The following is a 6553-nucleotide window of genomic DNA, read 5'->3' as shown; positions in this document are numbered from 1 at the left end:
AAAAATGGGTATTTCTTTCCATCATTCAGTCATACATTTTTTTCCTTTTACGGAAGGTTCTTTGTAGAGAATAAATGATGAAAAAATCACTTAATTGAACGGTTTTGAAAGAGGAGAAAACACGAAAAAAAAATGAAAATTTAATTTTGTAACAGTTTATCTTCAATTTCAACTCCTTAAAATTCAAAATTCAACCGAAAAAAAGAAGAATCTTTTTGAAAAAATTAAAAAAATAATTTATGGAACATCATTAGTCATTTTTCCTGATTTAAGAATATTTTTACAATTTTGATGACATGTTTTAAATAGCTTCAAATCCAATCTGCACTTTGTTAGAATATATAACAAATTGGACCAAGCTATATTTCTAATAAGGCAAATCATTATTTCTTATAGATTTTCCAGAACAAAACATTTAAAATAAATTCAAAAGACTTTGAAATAACATTTAAATTGAATTCTATAAATTTTGTAGATTTGCCAGAATACTTTTTGGGAATTTTAATCATAAGTTTGAAAAAAATATTTCACAAATATTCTTTGTCGAAAAAACAGAAGCTAAAATGAAGAATTAAATTAAAGTGTATTTATTATTCTTTACAATAAAAAAAAAAAAAAATACTTGAACATTGATTTAAATTGTCAGGAAAGAAGAGGAAGGAATTTAAAAGATAAAAAAGGTATGTGTTTAAAAATCCTAAAATCATTTTTAAGGTTGTATTTTTTCCTCTAAAATTGTCTTTCTGAAAGTTATAAGAAGCAAAGTAAAAAAATTAATTAAATTATTTAAACAAGTGAAGACCAAGTCTTTAAAATATTTTCTGGGATTTTCAATTTCTATTTGAGTTTTGTCTCTCTTGGAATTAAAAATGTCCAGCAAAGCGAGACCAGCTTGCTAGTAAATAAATACAATTTTTAAAAAATAGAGGCAGCTCACTGGTAAGTGCTGCTATTCGAGCTATTTTTAGAACAGGCCAGCGGGCGACTCATCTGGTCCTTACGGGCGACCTGGTGCCCGCGGGCCCCTCTTTGGTGACCCCTGATATACAGTGTGAAAACAGTTTAGGTTTGAAGCTGCAGTACTAAATCAAGCCACCAGAGGGTAATAGACAGCAGTTGGTGACCCCTGCTTTATATTGTGAAAACAGTTTAGGTGTGAAGCTGCAGTACCAAATCAAGCCACCAGAGGGTAATAGACAGCAATTCATTATTGGTGCTGTCGCTCTTATTCTTGTATTAGTCATCATTTGAACATTAAATCACTAATTGTTACTACCTCCGAGGTCTTAATCAAGGCTCAAGTTGTTCGTTTTTCTCAAACAGACATTTATTTCAGCCACGCCTTCTTCTCCTCCCAAATGATGCCAAAAAATGCCCAACAAATGCCGTCAGAACTAATGAATAAGAAAAACAGAACTTACAATTAGTCCGACATCAAATAAAAGAAAACACATACATTTCACATGCGTTATGGCAAAGAATCATACCTCATTAGCCTCACAAACTCAGAGGGAATAAAGTTTCTTTCCCAAATCGAGACTCCATTAACATCTTCCATCAAATGTTTGCTGTCTCGTGCTGCTTCCTGTATTCCGTCACATATTAATTGTCCCCCCAACAATGTGACCAAACCGGAAACAAAATGTTCCTCTTCAATTTACATGGGTTTTGTAACAAAAATAAACTTAATACTTGCATGAAATTACTAAATAAAATACATTTTTAATCACATATGTGAATATGAACTGAATATTTATACATTGTATTTATTTATTATAACCAACTATGAAATTATTTAACATTTATACAATGTGCTTCAGTCAGCAGCTACACTAATTGTTATTTATAACAGACAAACTCACAATTATCATGTTTTTAAATGCACTAATCAGTTAGACTGCACTTTACAGTTCAAAAAAATAATGTAAAAATCACTTTAGTCCCCAGAATTGTGCTGTAAAAGTAATAGTTGTACTGTTAAAACAGCAATAGTCAATTTTACGGTATTTTTTTTTCTTTTTTTTGCAATGTATTTTCAAACAGTTTAATGACTATTAAATACTATAATTAAAAAATTATAAAAATACTTGGAATACTCTGGATCAGTTTTCCAAAGTGTGGCTAATTTTTTAACGGCTTGCAGCACATTCTAAAAATACTTATTGATAAAAAATTTAAAAAAACACAAAACAGGTGACATGTGACAAGAAAGTTTAGAACACGAAGTTTCCATGCAGGTGTTGTTGTTTTTTTTTTTACCTTTAAATCTCTCTTTGCTAAAAAAATTTAAAAAATCAATCAAAATAAGTGTTATGAATTATTGACCTGTTTATTCACATCAAATATTACACTTTATAATATGTTTTGGGGAAAATATTGCCTATTTTGTTTCCTATAAAAAAACAACAAAGCTTTCTTTGACAAAAATGGTTTAAAACATTTTTAAAGAAAACAAACATAAAAAAAAACAATTTATAATTTACAGAATGATCTGAAGTTGATCGAGAGATTTTAGTGTTGAAAGTAAAACAATAAAAAAATAATGTATGATTTTTAACACATTTTAATGAGTTGGACTATTTTGGATCCCTGATTATTTTAGTGGTTTACTTGTGTGTGATATCATGTGTGATACAAGCAGTCCTGCAGTGTGTTTACTTGTGTGTGATATCATGTGTGATACAAGCAGTCCTGCTACCGATTTACTTGTGGGTGATATCGTGTGTGATACAAGCAGTCCTGCTACGTATTTACTTGTTTGTGATATCATGTGTGATACAAGCAGTCCTGCTACGTATTGTGTGATATCATGTGATACAAGCAGTCTTGCAGTGTGTTTACTTGTGTGTGATAACATGTGTGATACAAGCAGTCCTGCTACGTATTGTGTGATATCATGTGCGATACAAGCAGTCTTGCAGTGTGTTTACTTGTGTGATATCATGTGCGATACAAGCAGTCTTGCAGTGTGTTTACTTGTGTGATATCATGTGTGATACAAGCAGTCCTGCTACGTATTGTGTGTGATATCATGTGAGATACAAGCAGTCTTGCAGTGTGTTTACTTTTGTGTGATATCATGTGCGATACAAGCAGTCTTGCAGTGTGTTTACTTGTGTGTGATATCATGTGTGATACAAGCAGTCTTGCAGTGTTTACTTGTGTGTGATATCATGTGTGATACAAGCAGTCTTGCAGTGTTTACTTATGTGTGATATCATGTGTGATACAAGCAGTCTTGCAGTGTGTTTACTTGTGTGTGATATCATGTGTGATACAAGCAGTCTTGTAGTGTTTAGACTTGTGTGATACAAGCAGTCTTGCAGTGTGTTTACTTGTGTGATATCATGTGTGATACAAGCAGTCCTGCCACGTATTTACTTGTGTGATATAATGTGTGATACAAGCAGTCCTGCAGTGTGTTTACTTGTGTGTGATATCATGTGTGATACAAGCAGTCTTGCAGTGTGTTTACTTGTGTGATATCATGTGTGATACAAGCAGTCCTGCAGTGTGTTTACTTGTGTGTGATATTATGTCTGATACAAGCAGTCCTGCTACGTATTTACTTGTGTGTGATATCATGTGTGATACAAGCAGTCCTGCAGTGTGTTTACTTGTGTGTGATATCATGTGTGATACAAGCAGTCCTGCAGTGTGTTTACTTGTGTGTGATATCATGTGTGATACAAGCAGTCTTGCAGTGTGTTTACTTGTGTGATATCATGTGTGATACAAGCAGTCCTGCAGTGTGTTTACTTGTTTGTGATATTATGTCTGATACAAGCAGTCCTGCTACGTATTTACTTGTGTGTGATATCATGTGTGATACAAGCAGTCCTGCTACGTATTTACTTGTGTGTGATATCATGTGAGATACAAGCAGTCTTGCAGTGTTTACTTGTGTGTGATATCATGTGTGATACAAGCAGTCCTGCTACGTATTTACTTGTGTGTGATATCATGTGCGATACAAGCAGTCTTGCAGTGTGTTTACTTGTGTGTGATATAATGTGAGATACAAGCAGTCTTGCAGTGTGTTTACTTGTGTGATATCATGTGTGATACAAGCAGTCCTGCTACGTATTTACTTGTGTGTGATGTCATGTGTGATACAAGCAGTCTTGCAGTGTTTGCTTGTGTGTGATATCGTGTGATACAAGCAGTCTTGCAGTGTTTGCTTGTGTGTGATATCATGTGTGATACAAGCAGTCTTGCAGTGTGTTTACTTGTGTGATACAAGCAGTCCTGCTACGTATTTACTTGTGTGATATCATGTGTGATACAAGCAGTCTTGCAGTGTTTGCTTGTGTGTGATATCATGTGTGATACAAGCAGTCTTGCAGTGTGTTTACTTGTGTGATACAAGCAGTCCTGCTACGTATTTACTTGTGTGATATCATGTGTGATACAAGCAGTCCTGCTACGTATTTACTTGTGTGTGATATCGTGTGATACAAGCAGTCTTGCAGTGTTTGCTTGTGTGTGATATCATGTGTGATACAAGCAGTCTTGCAGTGTGTTTACTTGTGTGTGATATCATGTGTGATACAAGCAGTCCTGCTACGTATTTACTTGTGTGATATCATGTGTGATACAAGCAGTCTTGCAGTGTGTTTACTTGTGTGTGATATCATGTGTGATACAAGCAGTCCTGCTACGTATTGTGTGATATCATCTGTGATACAAGCAGTCTTGCAGTGTGTGTGATACAAGCAGTCCTGCTACGTATTTACTTGTGTGTGATATCATGTGTGATACAAGCAGTCCTGCTACGTATTGTGTGATATCATGTGTGATACAAGCAGTCCTGCTACGTATTTACTTGTGTGTGATATCATGTGTGATACAAGCAGTCTTGCAGTATTTACTTGTGTGTGATATCATGTGTGATACAAGCAGTCCTGCTACGTATTTACTTGTGTGTGATATCATGTGCGATACAAGCAGTCTTGCAGTGTGTTTACTTGTGTGTGATATCATGTGAGATACAAGCAGTCTTGCAGTGTTTACTTGTGTGATATCATGTGTGATACAAGCAGTCCTGCTACGTATTTACTTGTGTGTGATATCATGTGTGATACAAGCAGTCCTGCTACGTATTGTGTGATATCATGTGTGATACAAGCAGTATTGCAGTGTGTGTGATATCATGTGTGATACAAGCAGTCCTGCTACGTATTTACTTGTGTGATATCATGTGTGATACAAGCAGTCCTGCTACGTATTGTGTGATATCATGTGTGATACAAGCAGTCCTGCTACGTATTTACTTGTGTGTGATATCGTGTGATACAAGCAGTCTTGCAGTGTTTGCTTGTGTGTGATATCATGTGTGATACAAGCAGTCTTGCAGTGTGTTTACTTGTGTGATACAAGCAGTCCTGCTACGTATTTACTTGTGTGATATCATGTGTGATACAAGCAGTCTTGCAGTGTGTTTACTTGTGTGTGATATCATGTGTGATACAAGCAGTCCTGCTACGTATTGTGTGATATCATGTGTGATACAAGCAGTCCTGCTACGTATTGTGTGATCTCATCTGTGATACAAGCAGTCTTGCAGTGTGTGTGATATCATGTGTGATACAAGCATTCCTGCTACGTATTTACTTGTGTGTGATATCATGTGTGATACAAGCAGTCTTGCAGTGTGTTTACTTGTGTGATATCATGTGTGATACAAGCAGTCCTGCAGTGTGTTTACTTGTTTGTGATATTATGTCTGATACAAGCAGTCCTGCTACGTATTTACTTGTGTGTGATATCATGTGTGATACAAGCAGTCCTGCTACGTATTTACTTGTGTGTGATATCATGTGAGATACAAGCAGTCTTGCAGTGTTTACTTGTGTGTGATATCATGTGTGATACAAGCAGTCCTGCTACGTATTTACTTGTGTGTGATATCATGTGCGATACAAGCAGTCTTGCAGTGTGTTTACTTGTGTGTGATATAATGTGAGATACAAGCAGTCTTGCAGTGTGTTTACTTGTGTGATATCATGTGTGATACAAGCAGTCCTGCTACGTATTTACTTGTGTGTGATGTCATGTGTGATACAAGCAGTCTTGCAGTGTTTGCTTGTGTGTGATATCGTGTGATACAAGCAGTCTTGCAGTGTTTGCTTGTGTGTGATATCATGTGTGATACAAGCAGTCTTGCAGTGTGTTTACTTGTGTGATACAAGCAGTCCTGCTACGTATTTACTTGTGTGATATCATGTGTGATACAAGCAGTCTTGCAGTGTTTGCTTGTGTGTGATATCATGTGTGATACAAGCAGTCTTGCAGTGTGTTTACTTGTGTGATACAAGCAGTCCTGCTACGTATTTACTTGTGTGATATCATGTGTGATACAAGCAGTCCTGCTACGTATTTACTTGTGTGTGATATCGTGTGATACAAGCAGTCTTGCAGTGTTTGCTTGTGTGTGATATCATGTGTGATACAAGCAGTCTTGCAGTGTGTTTACTTGTGTGTGATATCATGTGTGATACAAGCAGTCCTGCTACGTATTTACTTGTGTGATATCATGTGTGATACAAGCAGT

At 35.7% G+C, this 6553-nt stretch overlaps 1 long non-coding RNA gene across 1 annotated transcript in view; it reads right to left on the bottom strand.

Moving 5' to 3' along the window:
* Positions 1-1579, bottom strand: part of LOC133546667 (uncharacterized) — a 14281-nt gene extending 12702 nt beyond the window's left edge. The window contains exons 1-2 of the long non-coding RNA XR_009805255.1: positions 1488-1579; positions 1277-1394 (exon numbers count right to left, since the gene is read on the bottom strand). This is a non-coding gene — a long non-coding RNA (uncharacterized LOC133546667). The remainder of the gene's footprint in view (positions 1-1276; positions 1395-1487) is intronic.
* Positions 1580-6553: the final 4974 nt, after the last annotated feature.

This window comes from Nerophis ophidion, linkage group LG02 (genome assembly GCF_033978795.1).
Source record: "Nerophis ophidion isolate RoL-2023_Sa linkage group LG02, RoL_Noph_v1.0, whole genome shotgun sequence".
NCBI lineage: Eukaryota > Metazoa > Chordata > Actinopteri > Syngnathiformes > Syngnathidae > Nerophis > Nerophis ophidion.
Note: the sequence above shows the minus strand (reverse complement) of the source record. Positions and strands in the feature narration are given on the sequence as shown.